The following is an 18,987-nucleotide window of genomic DNA, read 5'->3' on the forward strand; positions in this document are numbered from 1 at the left end:
CTGATTTTATAGATGAGGAGAATGAAGCTCAGAGATGATGGATGATAGATGACTTTCCTAAGGCCACACAGCCTTAGTAGTCAAGCTGCGATTTGAATTCAAGCAGTCCGATGCCCGAATCTGCACAGTGTACCACTCTTGTTAAAACATACGCTAATTAATGTGTCCTTACAATGACCCCACGTACAGATGAGGAAACTAAGGTCTTGAGAAGAAAAGTGACTCATTCCAGGTCATGTGGCTAATGAGTGGCAGAGCCAAGATCTGAATCCAAGACCTTCTAATTCAGAATCCATGTTCTTTCTACCACCTTCCCTGAAACCGATGAATAAGTTGACATTCTAGACATCCCTTATGAAGGGAGGAATGGAAGAAACACTTGCAGACCCAGGGAGCTTCAATCTATGTACTGGTCTGTGGTGGGGGGTGGCAGGCAGCAGGGAGCCATGGCTGATGGACCCAGGCTCTTTGGAATTTGAAATGAATTTTAGTATATGGATCTGTGATATGGATTCAGTCTAACACCACCACCATTTAAAGATTCAGAAGAACTGACAAAGGAGAAAAACGTAATACACTTCCTATGTGAGCTGTTGCTTACCATTAAGAGTTTATCTCTAAGTTGCAGAGTAATCATAACACACAACACCCATGTGTGGCTGATTCACTTTAAGTTTTATTTGATCACAGCATGAAAGTATGTGCATGGCTTAGGGTGCAGCTATACGGCTGCTTGCTTACAATTGAAAAAATAGAATTAGAGGACCAGTACGGCCCAGGAGCATCAGATAATGAGGTCAGTGCTTTAAGAGACTGTTAATCAGCAGAGGCCATTTGTGTGGCCCCTTCCAGTGTGCGAAGCCACTCTCCGCGTCACCTTAACGGCCATTGCAGCAACCTGGGACTCTCTTCCCATGGTGGCAGTGGTCAACAGTTTTGGCCATTTAAAGGATGGGGAGAAAGGGGAGCAGGATGGAGACAGTGTTTGGTTTATATAAAAACTGTGAATGTGGGAGTAAGAGGGTATGTGTTTGATTTTTTAAGACAAATTAAAAAACCTAATCTTATGTTGTGCCTGAATTTGAATAATACTAATCTTATTTATGTTTTTTTTTGGGGGGGTGAAGGGGTGCTTACTATGTGCTGGGCACTGTGCCAAGTGTTTACAGAGCAACCTTATCAAGTAGGGAAAATTATTAGCCTCATTTTACAGATGAAGAAAGAGGCCGGGAGAGGCAAAGTGTACTGTTAGCGAGAGAAAGAGCTTGGCAGTCCGATTCTGGAGCCTGTCTTTCTTGCTAGGCTGCCGAGCAGCAGAGCCTCTCTCAGCAGCACCAACTTCCCCCTGCAAAAGCCCAGTGGGCAGTGGGAAGGGGGGGTCCTCTGACGGGGTGGGACCTGGCTATGGCGGCCTTGCTGTCCCACTTAGCTTCCCTGGGGCTTCCAGAGCGGAGCAAATAATGCATCCTCCCAAGGGAAGAGGTCTGGCTTGTCCCAGACCATGTGTCACGCAGTGTCTCTAAGACACACTCTCCTCATCTCTAAAATGTCTTCCGGGTCTGTCTCATAGGGCTATTGTGGAAAACTCCTTGTCAGCTGTGAAGCGCTTTTGAGCTATCCATGGGTAGGAGGTAGCAGTGAGCAGGGCAGAGAGAAACCCTCCCAAGGAGAAATAGGCTGGGACAAGGTAGGGAGCAGGCAGCCTGAGACCTATGGCACAGGGGCCTTTGCACATGCTGTTCCCATTTCAGAAATGGTCTCCCCTCTCCTCTTCCCATGACTGAGTCTTTTAAAACTTTCAGCTGTCAGCTTAAATGTCATCTTCTCAGAAGGACACTTTCCCCTCCCACCCTGGTGGACTAGCCTGAGCCCCTGCCTCTGTCGGCCCTGGGGGCTTTTGCTCATTCTTCTACTTCATCCCAAACTTGTCTACAAGACCCAGACCTATCTGTGTATGAATTATTCAGGCAGAGGCTGAGGGCCCATTTTGGGGATAAATATTCCAGCAAAAGCTGTTTGGCTGGAACACAGAGAGAGTGGGCTGGCATTCAATGTTAGGAAGTGATTTCCTATGGTAATTAAATGCTCACACTCCTGTGTGTGTGTGTGTGTGTGTGTGTGTGTGTGTGTGTGTGTTGGGAGATGTATTTTATCAGTGTCCCCACCCAGGGTCTAACCCAGCCTGTGTTACACCAGAATCCTGGGTCTAAACAGAGCCCCATCTCTCCCCTGACTTGGGGGAGGAAGGGTGTTGTCAACTGATGTTTTCAATTAAAAAAGAAAAAAAAGAGTCATGGCCTCTGTGAGGTTTCATGAGAAATGGTGGCAGCAGCAGGGTTGAGGAGAGCTGATTACGTAGCTGTGTTTAAGCTCTCAGCTGGGGACGGATGGCTTCCATAAACCCGCTGAGGGCCGAGCCCCCCACTGCGTTTGCTGGTGAAGATGCAGCTAGGGGCCATTTCTCAAGTTCACGGAGGAAGGGGGCAAGCAGGTGCTCAGGATGAGGGGCTGCCGTCGGGTGGGGGGCCGCGTGGGGTGGGGAATAGTTGTGTAGAGGGCCCTTTCTATTCTGGAGCACACGCTCAGCCTCCACCCTCCCAGGGACTGGCCTGTGGGCGTCACTTCATTGACAAATTCTCACCCCGTCTCTGCTACAGATGTGTAGCAGAGTTGGTCCCCTTGTCTTTCTGCACTTGGGTTTTCAGTCTGTAAAAATTGGAGGAAGCTTTGGAAATGGATGGTGGTAATGGTTGCACACAATTAAAAATGGTTAAAATGGTAAATTTTGTTATGTGTATTTACCACACACACACACACACACACACACAATTGTAAAAGAAAAGTCAGGTGTATCTGAAGTTTCCTTTCAGCCTTAATGCTCTGTGGATTGGTGAGCCTGGATGCCTGGATTCCAGGAAATGCTGGGGCCTTATCCTTATTCCAGGAACAGGCTGTGTGATGTCTGCTGCATCCATCTCTCTCTCTGATTCCACCTCCTTTGGGGGTGGCAGAGTGTCTTCTCCAGACCTGGCCACTTGCTTCCCCTCACTGTTTTCTGTGAGTTTCCTACCATGCCCCTGATGTTTCTCCCTTCTCCAGAGTCTGGATGCCCCCCTCCTCCCTTCAGTAACCCCACAAGCACTCTTTTCAGCCTTTGGTGGCTTCTCCTGGGGGCTGAGGGGCTCTGCTTGCCTGGTCACTGAGCCATTGAAAACTTCATGGATAATTCAGGAACACAAACCAAACAGGAGGCTGGAAGCTCTGGATTTATGAAGAAAGATGAGTCAAATGTGGCAATTTATGAGCAGCTCAGAATAACAGCACAGTGAGGGTAGGGGAAGGCTGGAGGACTGGTCTGAAGGGCTGGGGGCACAGTTGGGGGAGTCAGAGGTGGAACAGGGGCTGGAGAGAGTGTAGGGAGCCCAAACCTTAGACCAGACTAATAGCTTTGTGAAAAGATGTCTATGCCCTAGGCAAATGGGGCAAGTGGAGTCCAGTAAGGGGTAGGAACTTCTCAGGCATCAGAGGAAGTAGTCAGTTCACTAATCCTAATTCCATCTCCCTGTGGCCTGGGCCTTAGCTGGGTATCAAGGAGAAGGGAGGTGGGGGGCCATACGTTCCAGGCTTGGGGGTCACTAGGTCAAAATTAAAAGGCTCTGCTGGCCTGAGAGAGAAGGAGAAAGAACCCCAGTTGTCCAAGAGGCTTCTTTTTGAGGCTCTTTCAGTCTTCGAAGGGGCATCCTCAATCAGAGGTGGTGGGAAACTTCACAAAAATCCAACTCTAGGAGTCCAGAGGGACATCTCCAAAGCCATCCTCAAGGTCAAAGCTCCAGAAATGTATGGACCCCAGCAGAGGTGGGATGGGGATCTGACTGGTTTTGTTCCCATGGCTCATCAGTAGCTGCTGGTCCCTGCCACTTTCCCAGCATGGCTCCTTCTGGATAGCCCCACCTGCTGTCCAGCTTCCTCTGCCTGGGATGGACGCCAAGAAGTGCATTTGTAGGTATGTGGGTTAATAGAAATGTCTTTGTCTGAGGATCAGGGGTGGAGAGACCAGGGATGAGCCCCATGTAGACATTGCTTGTCAATGTCTAGGGTGACATGGAACAAATCATATCACTTCATAGGGTTCAGTTTGCTCATCAGAAAAATGGGAATAGTAGTCACTTCCATCAGCTCTTTTCATAACTTATAAAGTTGTAGTAGGTGTGATATAAAATTTTGAATGAATTTGTGCTTGGTATCCTCTAAAGTGTTATGTCAAGATTCTTCTCTTAATTTTCCATGGAAATCTACCCTAGTTACCTCTCTTTCCAGGGCTTTAGATTCTCCATGTCTGAAATGAAGAGATTAGACCAAGTCAACTCTTGATCCCCTTCCAGCCTGAACAAAATCTGACCCTATGGCTATTTAGGTATCTCAGTTCCTGATCAATATGTTCCTAGTTGAGGGTGGTGCTTCCAGGGTCTAAGGCTTGGAGGAGGCAAGACTTAGGTCAAACAGCCATTTAACAAAATGATTTCTAGGTAGGAGCCCTTGCTGCTTTCTCTTAATCTCTTCTAGGGCCCTAGAAAATGTGGTGGGTGTGTGCATTTGAATGACTTAGATGGGTGGGCCTGTCCCTTAGAAAGTATCAAACATTTACTCAGAATTCAGGTCACTCAATGAAAAACATCCCCATTTTGAGGACTGAAGGAGATACAATGTTCAGGGGCTTAAAGACTCCCAAGGTAGGGGTGGAGATATACTGTTGACTTGGGAATCATTATTTAGTCAACAAATAGTGAACTCATATTACATACCAAATGCTGTTTCAGGCACTTTCATATTCATTATTAATTTGGTTCCATAATATCCATGGGAGGAAGGTGGTGTTATTCTCCTTTGGCAGATGAGGATGAGGGAACTAAGGCTGAAAGAAGTGAATTAACTGTCCAAGATCACACAGCTGGGAGTGGTGGAGCTGGAACAAAAACTAGGCCTATCTGACCTCAGAGTCAGAGCTTTCTCTGAAAAGTGTTTCTTTTCCCAGGCCCACTTTTGTGTCCATTAAAGTCACAATGTCATTTTACTATTGGCCTCCACTGATGTCTGTTTGAGTGTGGTCACATTTTCCTATTTCTTCATATGTCTAGTAATTTTGGATTGTATCTTGGACATTGTAAATTATACATTGGAGAGACTCTCTGGATTCTATTATATTCCTCTAAAGAGTGTTGCTTTTTTGCTTTTAATTTGGCTGAACTCAAGCTTCAAACTGTGTCTCCCATCTGGTGAGCAGCAGCTGAAATCTCAGTTGAGATCTTTCACTCTTACCTGGACTTTTTGGAGTCTTCCCTGTGCATGTATGTTGAAAGATCAGCCAGAGGTTTAGGCAGAGATTATGCATAGAACTTGGGGCTTAATCTCTGTGGCTCTCTCCTTTCTGGGGTTTCTGCCATCCTGTTACAGCTGCTGTCTTCATCCACATTTTCTCAGATTCTTCAAGCCATTATGATTTCAGAATTCCTATAGATTTATCTATCATGTGTGCCACTGACTATGGCCTGCCCTCAGGGGAAATGCTTTAAAGACATGAAATACATGCATTGTTGTTCTTTAAAGTGTCAAATGCCTTCCAATTTCTGTCTTTTTTTTTTCTCTTTCTTAACCAATGCCTTTAGGTGGTTTAAAAATATTTTATACAGAATATATACTTGTTATCTGTGGGAGGACCTAGCAGAGTCTCTAAGAATCTGGTTTTCAGTTCATAATACCAAGACAGTGATGTTGCAGTCAGCTCTAGGGAATGTGCAACTGTGTCCAGGACAACATTCTGGGTGACTTTGCCTCACATGTGGGTCCCCTTCAGTATCGCTGTTCTTGGGAAGGAGCACCTCTAGACTGCAAGGGGCATCCAGCCTCAGTCACCCTTCCAGGTGCCGTGACACAGGGAGGTGGGGTGGGGGCAGGCTTTGTCCTTCTCTTAAGTATACTTTTGGCAAAGTCTCCATTGGAAGAAGAAGGTTCATGAAGAAGGAGGCAGACTCCTTAACTTGCCAATGTCATCCAAGTGTATGTCTCTTTAAACTCGGCCTTAGGGAGGTCATCAGGTGGCCACCACCTGTTCAGGTTTCCCGACACTTTCTAGTGCTGCAGGTGTGTGTCAAGGGCTGGAGAAAATTGGCTCTTCCCCAAAGTTCCTTTTCTCCTTCATTGGCTATATCAGAAAGGTCGGAGCATGATGGCAAAGTCCGTGTGCTTTTTAAAATGTTTCTGCTTTGTAGAGGAGTTGTTTTTCTCCTTTTCTTCTTAAAAAAAATCTCTTGTGTGTCAAAGAGATGAAGCCAGAAGAGAAATGTCCCTTTGATGGCTGAGAATTATTGTTTTAAAGGCTTTATTTAAGCCGCTCTTAACAAAACTCAAACATCTGGCTTGTGGTGCCTGTGTGCCAACATTCAGCCTGAAGGGAATGTGTGAAGATGGCAGGCTCCCAGGCTGCAGTGGGGGAGGCAAAGCCTGCTGTGACTTGCTTGGCTGCTGTGGCTTCCACAGCCACTGTCTGCACTGTACCTGGTCCATGGGATGGGGTAGAGGAAGAAAACCATTTTCTTGAGCATGGCTTTATGCTAAAGACGTTTTGCTAAGGTAAATGTATCCATGTCCATCTCTCAGCGCCTGAAACCTGAAGAGAACAGCACTTGAGCATAAGGGAAGCTTGGCTGTGGGGAAAGGGAGGGAGGGTTCATTTATCTAATACATATTCTGTGCCAGTATATTTCATTCATGTTACAAGGTCAATTCTTGTAACAGCTCCATCAGGTAAGTATTGATATCCTTTCATTCCAGATAAGAAAACTTGCTTAGGTTTGCATAGTTGGCAAGAGTCAGGAGTCAGTTGCAATGCTGGTGCCTCTAGAGTCTGGATTTCTTCTGTTATCTCTGGCTGCTTCTCAAATGAGCCCTGGAACCTGGTTCTCAGAGCAATATGCTATCTTCCTCTTCTGAAATGGAGAGGACTGTTCTCCGACTTGGGTCAGGGTGGAGGGGATAAGGAGGAAGAGAGAGGAGAGGGGCTGGGCTCTTACTGCAGGTGACTTCTCTGATGATGCAAGGGCAACATACACTGTCCTGGCTGAAATTCAGCCCTTGCCTGCCAAGAGCTGTGTGCAAGTTACTTAACTTCTCAGAGCCTTAGACTTCTTAGGTAGGGATAAGACTACCCATTGGAAGGGTACCAACTAGAAATACATGTAAAAAGCCCATGGCCGTGTGTCTGGCACAGAAGAGTTACTCAGCAGTGTTGATTTCTCTTCTCTCGAGCTGTGAGAGGTATGAGCCCAGGCCTAGAGCTGGGAGTTGAGATGCAGAGAGCCCTAGGAAAGCAAGGGAGACTGGGATAGAGGCAGATGCCTTGAGGTGCTCCAGCTTCATTAGCTGATTGTTCAGAGGAGGCCAGTGTCCAATCTGGGTGAGAGGGTGAGAGGCTCAATGTGGGGCTGAACACAGGTGTCTCTTATCTGGTGGGCTCTAGAATTTGGAGGTCTTCCTGCTGGAAAGGCCCCTCAGAAACCATCACACCCAGCTTTCACACTTTACAGGCAGGGAAACTAAGGCCAGAGAAGGAAAGGGTTTTGGCTAAGGCTCCACAGCAGCCACAAGGCTGGGGTGGTGCTTGGCTTTAGCTCTTCAGCTGTGATCCAGGGCTGAGTGGGGGAAGACGAGTGTAAGGTGACATGGTCTGAGGGCACCAGGGCTGTAGCCCCCTTGGAAACTGGTGGCTCTTGGGCCCAGCAGCCTTTACCTGATGCCAGTGGGGGTTGGGGTGGTGGTGGTAGAGAATGCTGGAGTGCCTCCCACTCCTACCAATGGATCTCTGGTCTGTCTGTGAACATCTGTTTGCCTGCTCTCTGATCACTGAAGGGGCAGAATCATACCCGGGGTTTCAGCACAGCCAGGCAGTTAGGATGCCCAAGATCTAAAATTCTTGCCACCACCTCTAAATGTACTCAGGAAAGCTTTCTCCTCTATTCTTGAGCCTCAGTGTTTCCAGCTGTAAGATGGGGTCAAGACCTGCCTTGGAGGACAGGAGTGATGGAGAAATCCCTAAATGATATGTTGGAGGCCCTGGAAGTTAAAACAGATAAATATAGGTCCACCCTGTCATGAGTTGGTCCTTTGATCTTTTTCTCCCCACTCTCCTTTCCCTTCCCTGCCCTCCTTTCTTCTTTCCTTTCTCCTTTCATCATATTTGCTCAGCACCCAAGAGGCCCGGTGAAGTGGCAAAAGGCAAGGCTGGGAGGTAGGAGCGGGCAATGGAGTTGTACAGGAAAGGGTGAATATGTTCAGAGAATTCCTTGAGACACCCTGCAATATAATGACGACCAAATATGTATTTCCCATGTATAATTGGTCTTCATCCACAGTTTCTGAAACTGCACAGTCTGAAAGGTGAAATGGATGTCTTGTCATGTCAATGAGAGACTTCCGGACCCCACCCCAGGGCAGGGGCTGGAGGCTGGATTGGCCAGCGGCCAATAATTTCGTCAATCATGACTATGTGATGAAGCCCTCACAACACCCCTGAGACGAGCTTATCACTCTTTTGGATCCTGCTCCTTTGTCGGGGAGAGCTTCCGTGCCTGGGGAACCAGAGGCATCCAGGCCACCGAGCCGGGCCCCAACTCCAGGAGGATAGAAGCTCCTTATTTATTTATTTGGGACCCTGCTCTGTGTCTCTCTTCATCTGGCTGTTAACTTGTATCCTTTACGGTATCCTTTATTAAACTGGTCATCGTAAGTGTTTTCCTGAGTTCTGTGAGCCTCTCTAGCAAATTAATCAAACCTGGAGGGTAGGTCATTGGAACTGTCAACCTGTAGCCAGTTGGTCAGAAGCCCAGGTAACAGCCTGGAGCTTGTGACTGGGGTCTGGAGTTGGGGGTGGAGGGCAGTCTGTAGGACAGAGCCCTTACCCTGGGGCATCTAGGGCTGTCTCTGGGCAGTTAGTGTTACCCTGCTGGTGGTTTGAGAATTGCTTGGTGTTGTGTGTGTGGGAAGATCCCCTGTCCCCCAACACACACACATTGGAATCAGGCCCAGGAACCTGAAAGGAGTTGTACTATTACTACTGTGTATACAATTGTATAGAAAAATACTCTCCCAATAGCTGGGGGAGTGTGGATAAAATGAGAGTTCTTGTGGCCAGGATTCTCACCTGGCCCTGGTTGACTAGCTCACCGCACACCTGTGGGCAATACACGGCTGTTGACTCTATTAAAAGAGCTCCGCCCAGTGCTCTGGGCGCCACACGGTGGCAGGGCTGCAAGGCTGCAGGAGAGCAGAGCAGGGCTGGAGTGGTGGCAGCACCGAGGACAGAGGCCTGGAGGACGACTGTGTGGGACAGCTGTGAGGACAGAGGGGCCCAGAGGCAGAGACTAGCTTGCTGCATACAGACTCACTCTGAGTGAGTGGGATTCTAGTGACTGACCTGCCACCTGGGATTAAGTTGGGTATAACCCTTTCACCCCAAAGAATGTTTTGCTGTTAATTTCTTTGGTTACACTGAATCCATAGCGAACTTGCCCAGGGCTGAAACCCATTGGCAAGACAGGGAGGCATTGGAAAGAACAAAAGAAAATTGCAGGAAAGATAAAGGTGGCCAGCAGATCAGAGCCAAGCCCCAGGAGAGGTGGAAGAGGGGAGTTTTAGGGGTCTTAACTGTGCTGAGAACCAGGCTGAGCCTGGAGAGACCCCAGTCATAGATGGGGAATTCTGTATCCCTTCCCATCAAAAAAAGACACCCAGGGGTCCTTTCATCCAGATTTACCCTAAGGAGCCCAGGTAACAGTGGCTTCTCTAGGCCCTGCTGGTTGAGATCCTCTAGCGGCTGCGTCATCTGTGCTCTTAGCCTGAGGGAGGGGTCCTTCCTGTTGACCTTTGGCAGGAGACATTTTTATGGCCTAGATTCCACGGCAGCCTGTCCCAGTGGTTTTCCCCAGTGCCTGGTCCACTTGGCCCTTGGCTCTCTGTTCCCACTGGTGGGTTGATTGGGGAACTGTCTCTCCCGAAGGACTCTGAGGTCTCGAAGACAAGGACTGTGATGTTCACCTGTGGAGCCTACCTGAGGCTGATCCAAACCAAGGCTGAGGCGGTGTGGAAGAGCGGAAAGAGTAAGGACATTCAAGTCGGTCAGATTTGTGTTAGAATTCAAGTTCTGCCCATTTCAAGCTGTGTGACTGTCATAGGTTAGGTTCCCCTACAAGTAGATTCTGTAACTTTGTGGGTGGGAGGTTCACAGTGGTGCATGCTCACGAAAAGAATCTGTAAGGGAGGGAGAGAAGCAGGTTGGGATAGAGGGGAAGTTGAGTCAGGTGCAGCTGCAACATCAGCCTCAGCTGATCCCACGGGAGTCCTGGGGCTCGAGTGGCCCTTGAAAGTTTTCCCACAGTGAGGGAAGGGAGCTGGACCTTTGTACTTGCACTGGCCAGTCCCGGATGTGGGCTTCCCAGGGAAGGGGTATAAGCTTTGGCAAGGTGGCTTTTGGCTGAGGGCCGTGCCTGAAGTGGGTCTCAGCTGTGAGCCTCAATAGTCAACAGTTTGGGCAGCTGGGGGATTGAGTGCCTCAGCACTGAGGGGGCACCAGGGCAGCACACCGCAGCATCCACCACAGTGACCTTGAGTAAGCCATCTAAGTTAACTGAGCCTCAGTTGCCATAGTTGTGAAATGGAGACAATTGATTTATCCATTCAGCATCTCCTTCAGCTGTTGGGAAATAGGGTGGCAAACAAGACAGACAGCTCCACCTTCAGGGAGCTTACATTCTAGCTGGGAAGAGCTCTGAGGGGGCTGTGTGCCATGGAGAAACCTTGGACAGTGAGGAGATAGGCCCTGCCGAGTGGGGCTGATCTCTGTGTCCTGCAAGGAGGGCAGAGCCGACAAACCTGAAGAAAGTGAGAGAATGCACCACGAGGCCGTCTAGGTCAAGGTTCCCCCAGCCTCGGCACTCCTGACACTTAAAATGGGAGAATTCTTGGTTGTGGAGGCTGTGCTGTGCTTTGTAGGATGTTTAGAAGCATCCTTGGCCTCTACCTACTAGATCCAGAAGGACCCTCTCTCAATTAGAACAACCAAAAACATCTCCAGAGAGTGTCAAATGTACCTTATGGGGCAAAATTGTTCTCTGCTTGAGAACTACCAGTCTACAGGAAGAGAATTCCAGGCAGAGGGACGAGGAGGAGGAGCAAAGGCCCCGAGGGGAGGGCATACTCAGTACAGTCAGTGTGGTCAGTGTGGGTGCAGTGAGCAGTGGGGAGAGAGGGAGTGGAGGGGAACAGAGAGGTGGCAGATCATGTAGGGCCTTGTAGGTCACTGTCAGGATTTTGGCTTTGATTCTAAGTGGAAAGGAAGCCTTGGGAGGTTTTGCACAGAGCAATGATATGATCTGGCTTATATTTAAAAGGAATTATTCCTCTGGCTGCTTCTTCACAATGGTGATGGAAGATTAAAGATGAAGCTTCTGACACACAACATGCACTCAATAAATGGGCCTGTCATCCTCAAGAGCAGGTGGAGTGTGCCCTGTGTTTGCATTTGAGGTCATTGTACAGCTTGGCTAATGTCCCATCCTAGTTGTGATTTTGTGACTCAGGCCTCGATGAGGACCCAAGAATGTTAAGAGCTGGAAGGGCCTTTTGGAGAGTGGAGCCCTAACCACTATTTGAGAGAAAAAAACAGCCTAGGAATGTGAAACACCCTGGACAGGCCACCCCCTTCAGCAGCAGCAGTGCTAGGGTTAATATCTGGAGAACTGTTCTCAAGGAAGGGAAGTCTTTGATGATGACCTAATTTGTACTGCTTTATGTGAGTTATTTTTTTTTTAATTAAAAAGATCAAATTCAAAGACAAGAAGAATGTGCTCAAGGCTGGATGGCTTTTGCAAAAATAAAGGATTTGACTGGAAAATTAGTTGTAAAATAATAATTAAAAGATGGGTTTGGACCCATCTTCTTAAGGCAGGAGGCCAGGTTGCCAGGTCAGCACCTGACAGGAGCTCCTCTGTGAAGCTGTGGAGCCGCCATTTTGTCTCAGCGGAACAGGCAGAAGGAATGGTTACTGCGAGACCCACTTGTGGCCACCTTTGTGTTCTTGGGCTGGGATATTTCTCTACTGGGTGAGCCCCATTTTCTCAGATGGGAAGTGGAGGCAGAGATGGCCTTGGATTTGACTGTGCTGACTGACGATGTTCACTGTGGTGTAGACAGAGACTGAGCACAGGTCCCAGGGATCTGGGCTCTATCAGGTCACCACTGTCTGGTTCCATCACCTTGGCCAAGTCATGGATTGTTCTGGTGCCTCCATATCCTCATCTGTAGACCTGAGATGGTAGTTTCTCTCCTTTCCCAGGGTGATCTGAAGAGGAAAACACTTCACCTTCCAGATTCTCAGCTCAGTGCTCTTTGCATTGAATAGATGCCCGATACACATTTGTTGAAGGAATGACTATCTATAGAGAAAAAGATGTGATGTGTGGGGGAAGAAAAAGTGGATCATGAAGGACTTTGTAAGAGTCTCTTAATGCTGTTGGGTGAGCTCCTGGTCTCTGGTGAGTTGTTGGGGCCTAGATTGAGAGGTTCCTTTTACCCATCCCCCTGCCACAGGCTGCACTGTACAGAAACTTCCCAGCAGGTACTTTCTCTTCTACTTTGTGACCCCTTGGGGCAGACTTGTTGACTGGTGGTTCAGATATTAATATCTGGGACAGGATAGCACCATTTTTTTTGCCAGGGCCTGTTACTGTGGCTATTCCTGACTCCCATGCCCAGGAGTAGGAGTAAGCTTGGAGTCTGCACACCTGGGTGTGAGTCTTGACTCTGTCAGTTGTTATTATATGTCCTTGGGTTAAAAAGCAGCTTAAAATTTGCCTCAGTTTTTCATATGTAAAATGGGGTTATTACAAGCAACAAAAGAAAAAAATGGATAAATTGGACTATCAAAATTAAAATCCTTGTGCTTCAGAGGATGCTATCAAGAAACTTAAAGGACACCTACAGAATGGGATGAAATATTTTCAAATCATATATCTGATAGAAGACTTGTATTTAGGATATATAAAGAACTCTTAGAGCTCAATAATAAAAAGATAAATAACTCAATTACAAATGGGCAAAAGATCTGAATAGACATTTCTCCAAAGAAGTATACAAATGGCCAATTAGCACATGAAAAGATGTTCAACATCATTAGCTCTTAGGAAAATGCAAATCAAAACCATAATGAGGTACTACTTCACACCAGTAGGATGATTAAGATAATAAGAGAAGACAGATATTAACAACTATTGGTGAGGATGTGAAGAAATTGGAACCCTTTGACATTGATGGTGGAAGTGACACAGCCACTGCGGAAAACAGTTTGTCAGTTCCTTAAAAAGTTAGACATGAGTTACCGTAAGACTCTGCAGTTCCATTCCTGCATATATAAGAGAAATGAAAACATTTGGCCACACAAAAACTTGTACACCCATGTTCACAGCAGCATTACTCATAACGCCCAAAAAGGGAAACCAAGCAAATGGCCATCAAGTGATGAATGGATAAGCGAAAGGTGATACAGCCACACAATGAAATACTATTCAGCAACAAAAAGAAAGGAAGTACAACATGGATCAATCTTGAAAATGTTAAAGAAGCTAGTCACAAAAAAGCACATATTTTATGATTCCATTTGTAAGAAATGTCCAGAATAGGCAAATGTATGGAGACAGAAAGTAACTAACTAGTTGTCTAGAGCTGAGGGATGGAAAGGTTAGGGCAATGGTAACTAAAGGGTATGAGCATTTTTTTTGGTGGGGGTGGTGATAAAAATATTCTAAAATTGATTGTGATGATTGCACAACTCTGAGAATATACTAAAAACCACTGAATTGTGTACTTTAATGGGTGAGTCATTTAATATGTGAATTATATCTCAACATAGCTGTTACCAAAGGAAAATGGGGTTATTACTAGGTCTCCCTCTCAAGTTTTGTTGTGAGGATTTGGGAGATAAAGCACAACATCTAGTATATAATGAGCTCCCAGTATATGCTAATTCTTTTTTCATTAACATTATCACTGGGCTATTGGAGATCATAGGCAATAGGGGCAAAGTAGCTAGCACAGTTCCTGATGCATCATCTGTGGCCACAATGTTAGTGCCCACCCCGTTCTTTGTACAGGCAAATGTGAGAGATACGGGAGACTCCCACTGAATCTAGACTGTCAGCTGACTCCTTGGAAAGGATTTTTACAGCTGCAGTTGGGAGACTTACTGTGGAAAGCAGCCAGGGGACAGTTTGGTTTGGGCCCTGTTACAGGGTTCCTTGAAACTATAGACCTCTTTGTTTCACTGGAGAAACTCAATGGGGCATGTGCGGTTCTAGCACAGTCTGCCAACCTGTCCCTGCTTTGCCTCCCCTTATCCCCCTTCCTTGCTCAGCAATTTTTGTCCTCTGTTCTGGGATTGCTCAGTAAGGAGCTGAATTATTGTTTTTATTAGTGGATCCCCCTGAGCATTTTCAATTTGAATCCTTCCCTCTAGCCTAAGGCTCTCCCCTCAACTTCTCTTTGTAGTGCAGATTAGCTGCTTGGAAGTATATTTTACATTATTTTGCTCCCAGGGGGCATGGAGAAGACTAGGTTGAGCTGGGATTTGTGGTGGCAGGCTTTGGTGCAAAGGTGCTAGTTTTAGCGGTTTTCATTCTATCCCCCACCTCTGGTCCAAGACAGAGCCCTGGCATTCACTCTCCTTCCCTTGCAGCCTCTCTTCCCACTATCCCATGCATAATTTCCAAATGGTAGGTGTGCGTGAGGTGGGAGGGAGTTATGCAGCTAAGGGGGAATGGCCCTGTGTGGATTCCTTTATTTCCCCGCAGTAAGGTCTAATACAGAAAGAGAGTTCCAGGGTCCTTGTTTCACACAGGGCATGAGAGAGAGACAGAAGAGAGAGATCGAGGGTAATGGATGCTGTGGTGTGCCGCACTCACTGCCCGGGTTCTCCTTCAAGGCTGAGTCTGTCATTCTTCTGCTGATGGCTCTTGATTGAATTGCTCTCTGGGATTGCTTCAGCCAAAACAGATCTGCCTCACCCAGGGTCTTACCCCTCCCAGGGGTGGTCTGCATCCTATGACTGTTCACTGTGCAGAGGGATGTCTCAGGGCTTAGTCCCTTCCTCAGAGTGGGACAACTTTGAAGGGCCATCTCAGCTCCATAATTCCCTGTGGGATCTGCTGAGGCCTTTGCTGTGCCTATGTCACAGTTCCCATGACTGGGAAGGAGTGGGACCCCCAGACTTGTGATTGGAGCATCTGAGTCAGTGCACTTGGATATCATGAATCTCCATAGCCCCCTGGTCCCTCTGGGCCTGCTCTTCCTTGGTAAAGGCCGGCACCCTCCCTTGCTCTGCTCTTGCTGGAAGATGATGCAGAAGCCCCTGTCTTAGGCAACAGGCACTGCCCAATAACCAGAGTTCAGTGGATGCATAACCTGGCTGGGGAAGTGCTGTGCCTGTTGTAATAGGAAAGGGACTATATACCCCAGTTGTTGTAGGACTCAGACAACACATTCCAGCAGGAGTGAGTGTGTGGGCTCAGGACTGGGTCCCTGAAGCAGGATAAGAAGTGCTCATTCCCTCAGCGGCTGGTAGCTCTCAGCTGAGCTCCCCCATGTTTACCTCAGCTGCAGAGCTACTTAGATCTCCCCAGGGAGCCTACATTCAACAACTGGCAATGGGGTGGGGGGGATAACACTCCTGCCCCTCTCCTCCTGGTGGGACGGTGCTCAAGGGTCACGCCAAGGATGCCTTTGGGATGCGTTGAAGCCTTTGCTGCAACTGCATCGCGATTCGTCACCTTCCTCTGTCTGATTTTGCTGCCTTCACTCTCTCCTCAGAGTTGAATCCTGGGGGCCCTTCCATGGATTCCCTGCATGTAAATTCTGTTTCAAAGTTCGTCTCCCCAGGGAATCTGAATTTAGAAAATGAGAAAAAAGAAGACATGGAAAGCAAGAATAATGGAAGAAAGGAGATGGAGTCCCCAAAGCTATGGGCCCCTCTCTGGAAGGCCAACTGAAGACTTCTGTGCACAAACCTTGCAGGGAGCGAGATGACACACCAAGGGACATCAAAGGGCAGCTCCCCATTAACAAGCGGAAAGAGGGTGGTGCTGTGGGACAAGAACAATGGGAAAACAAGTAGAATACTTAGAAATAGAAAATATTATTGTTGAAATCAAATTCAGTACAAAGATTGGGAGGTAGTGTTGAAAATTCTCAGAACGTAAAACAATATCTGAGTAATAGGAGTTCCAAAACAGAAAATAGAGGGGTGAAGATTATCAAGAAACAGTGTAAGATAATTTCCTAAAGCTGAAAGACCTCAATCTACATAATGACAGGGCCTATTACTATTAGACCAATTGGATAGCCACATGAAAAAGAAATGAACCTTAATCTTTATCTCATACCATACATAAAAATTCAGGATGGATCATAGAGCTAAATGTGAAAAGTAAAACAGTAAAGTTGCTATGAAAAAGCCCCAGAGGAATAGCTTCATGTCTTTGGGGTGGGCAAAGATTTCTTAAATAGAATACAAAAACCACCAACTATAAATGAAAATATCACTCAATTTAGGCCCTATTAAAATGAAGAACTTTTCAGTAGAGATGATATTAGGATAGAGAAAAAGACAAGCCAAAGACATGGAGAAATATTTGTAATACATATGCTCAACAAAAAAAGTGCATCTAGAGTATATATAGAAATCCTACAAATTCACAAAGTAAGAAACTTTTGCTTTTAAGAATACAAAAGATTTACAAAGTAAGTCAAAAAAAGTACAAAAATGGTCAATAACATATTCAAAGGTACTCAGAATTGTTAGTCATCCAGGAAATGCTCACTAAAACCACAATAAAATGCCAGTATATCCCTATTAGAATGGCAAAAACAAAAGCTTTGAAAGTACTGACAAGAATGGGGAGCAACTGAAAGTGTGAGATGCTGCCACTGGTAGTTTAAATTTGTACAACCATTTTGGAAAACTGTTTGGCAGCATCTAAAAAGCTAAATAACATGCCTACTCTGTGATCTAAAAATTCTACCTCAAGATATAGACTGAAGGGTCACAAATACTTATTTTCATCAAAAGACATATGTAAGAATATTGCAGAAGTATTTTTCAACAGTAGCTCAAAACTGGGGCCAAATTCCAAATTTCCATCTAAATGAATTGTGGTATACACTCACAGTGGAATATTATACAGCAATGAAAAAAACCAATAACCTCTACATGGAACAACATGGGTGATGTAAGAGACATAATCTTAAACAAAAGAAGCTGGACGTAGAAGGGCATATACTGTCGAAGTCCATTTATATAAAACTCAAAGAAGGCAAACTCAAAACTCAGGAGGAGGCATGAAGGAATTTGCTGGGTGCTGGAAATGTTTGTGTCTTCATATACACTTGTGTAGTTTACAATATGTAAGTCATAAAACTACATGTAAGTTCCAACATAAGCAAAATAAGAAAAGGCCCATTGAGTGCCCAACATAGTAAATGAAAAGAGTCCACAGCAATCTGCAAATCATTGTGAGTCAGAAAACCAAGAGAAAAGAATAGTCTAAAGATTTCCAAGAGGGAAATCAGGTCAATTGCAAAGGAACAAGTTTCAGACTGGCATCAGACTCTCATCAGGAGCTTCACATACCTTAAAAATTCTGAAAGAAATGATTTGTAGCTCATGATTTCTGTGTCCAGCAGACCGTCATTCAAGTTGCAAGGACTCAGAAAATTTTCCTCCCATAAATCCTTTTTAAGAAGCACCTTGAGGATGTGTTGAAATATGTAGGGGAGTAAACCAAGACAGGGGAAAGACTGGAAGCTAAGAAGCTTTAGATAGAACTCAGAAGAGCAGGGATGAGTTCCAGGGGAAGAGCTGCCTGTGCCCTTGCCTAGAGGGCAATCAGCCCAGCTTGACGCAAGAGCACCAGTGGGCTAGAGTGGTGGTCATGGTCTGAGAAGTAAAGGGGGACAAGATTAGAATATGCCTTGTAAAGACTTCTAAAAAGAATTGGGAATGTGATAAAGACAAGCATGACGAAAGAATATACATGTGCACCCACACAAATAGCTGAAAAAAACTATAATCACAGTACACCACTTGGCTCTGCAGTGAATAGTCTTTACTGAAACACAATAATATAATACCTTTCAGGGATTTGCCAACTTTTAGAACCAATCTGAAAGACCTATTATGGTTACAGGATAAATGTAAATATTATCAACTTTACTAATAAAAAAGTTACGGTATGGATGACAGAAGTTAGGAGGGGTGAGTGGGATAAGTGAGGTGAAGGGAAGGATGGGAGTCTTAATATCCTCCTTTTGCAAAGTGCAGCCCTAGAGGATAGAAGATCATAGAGGTAACCGATGAAGAACTCAAAACAGAGAGATGGCAGAAAGGGGTGGAAGTGAGGTGAGAAAGATAAATCCTCATCTATTACAGCAGTGAGCCAATAGATGTGTATAAAATTGATGAATCAAGAAATATCAGCAGAAGTATACTATTTAGAAAAATGGAGGTAAATATATGAAGAGACACTTTAAAAAGTTAGACATGGCTGCCTCGGGGAAACAGAACTGGGAGTAGGAAAGTAGTTTAGCATCATAGTGTATATTTCACCTTATACCTATATTATTTCAAATAAAAGTAGTTTTTTTTTTTTTAGACAGGCACAGGTCAGATCAAGGAGGAGATTATAAAAATATCTTGTCTTTTTCCAAGGACGATTAAGGCATCAGGCAGCCCCCTGGCAGCCCCCAGATGCAACAGGACTCAAAGTCATGGCTTTGACATCTGGGGACTGAACTCATTCAGTCTTTATAGGAGCAGGGATTTGGGGACTTGAAATGTCACTAATTAACATGCCAAGCTTCTCTGTGATAAACTTCATATTCCCCATTTCTCCC

At 46.0% G+C, this 18,987-nt stretch overlaps 1 long non-coding RNA gene across 2 annotated transcripts in view; it reads left to right on the forward strand.

The window, feature by feature from the left end:
* LOC118969300 (uncharacterized) overlaps positions 1 to 18,987 on the forward strand; it is a 93,722-nt gene that overhangs the window by 55,827 nt on the left and 18,908 nt on the right. The window contains exon 5 of one of the 2 annotated variants that reach the window (XR_012130586.1): positions 15,907 to 15,992. The exons of the other annotated variant lie outside the window; for it this stretch is intronic. This is a non-coding gene — a long non-coding RNA (uncharacterized lncRNA). Of the gene's footprint in view, positions 1 to 15,906; positions 15,993 to 18,987 lie in introns of those variants that run through there. 2 annotated transcript variants of the gene reach the window in all.

The sequence above is a fragment of the Manis javanica genome, chromosome 4, assembly GCF_040802235.1.
Source record: "Manis javanica isolate MJ-LG chromosome 4, MJ_LKY, whole genome shotgun sequence".
NCBI classification, from domain to species: Eukaryota; Metazoa; Chordata; class Mammalia; order Pholidota; family Manidae; genus Manis; species Manis javanica.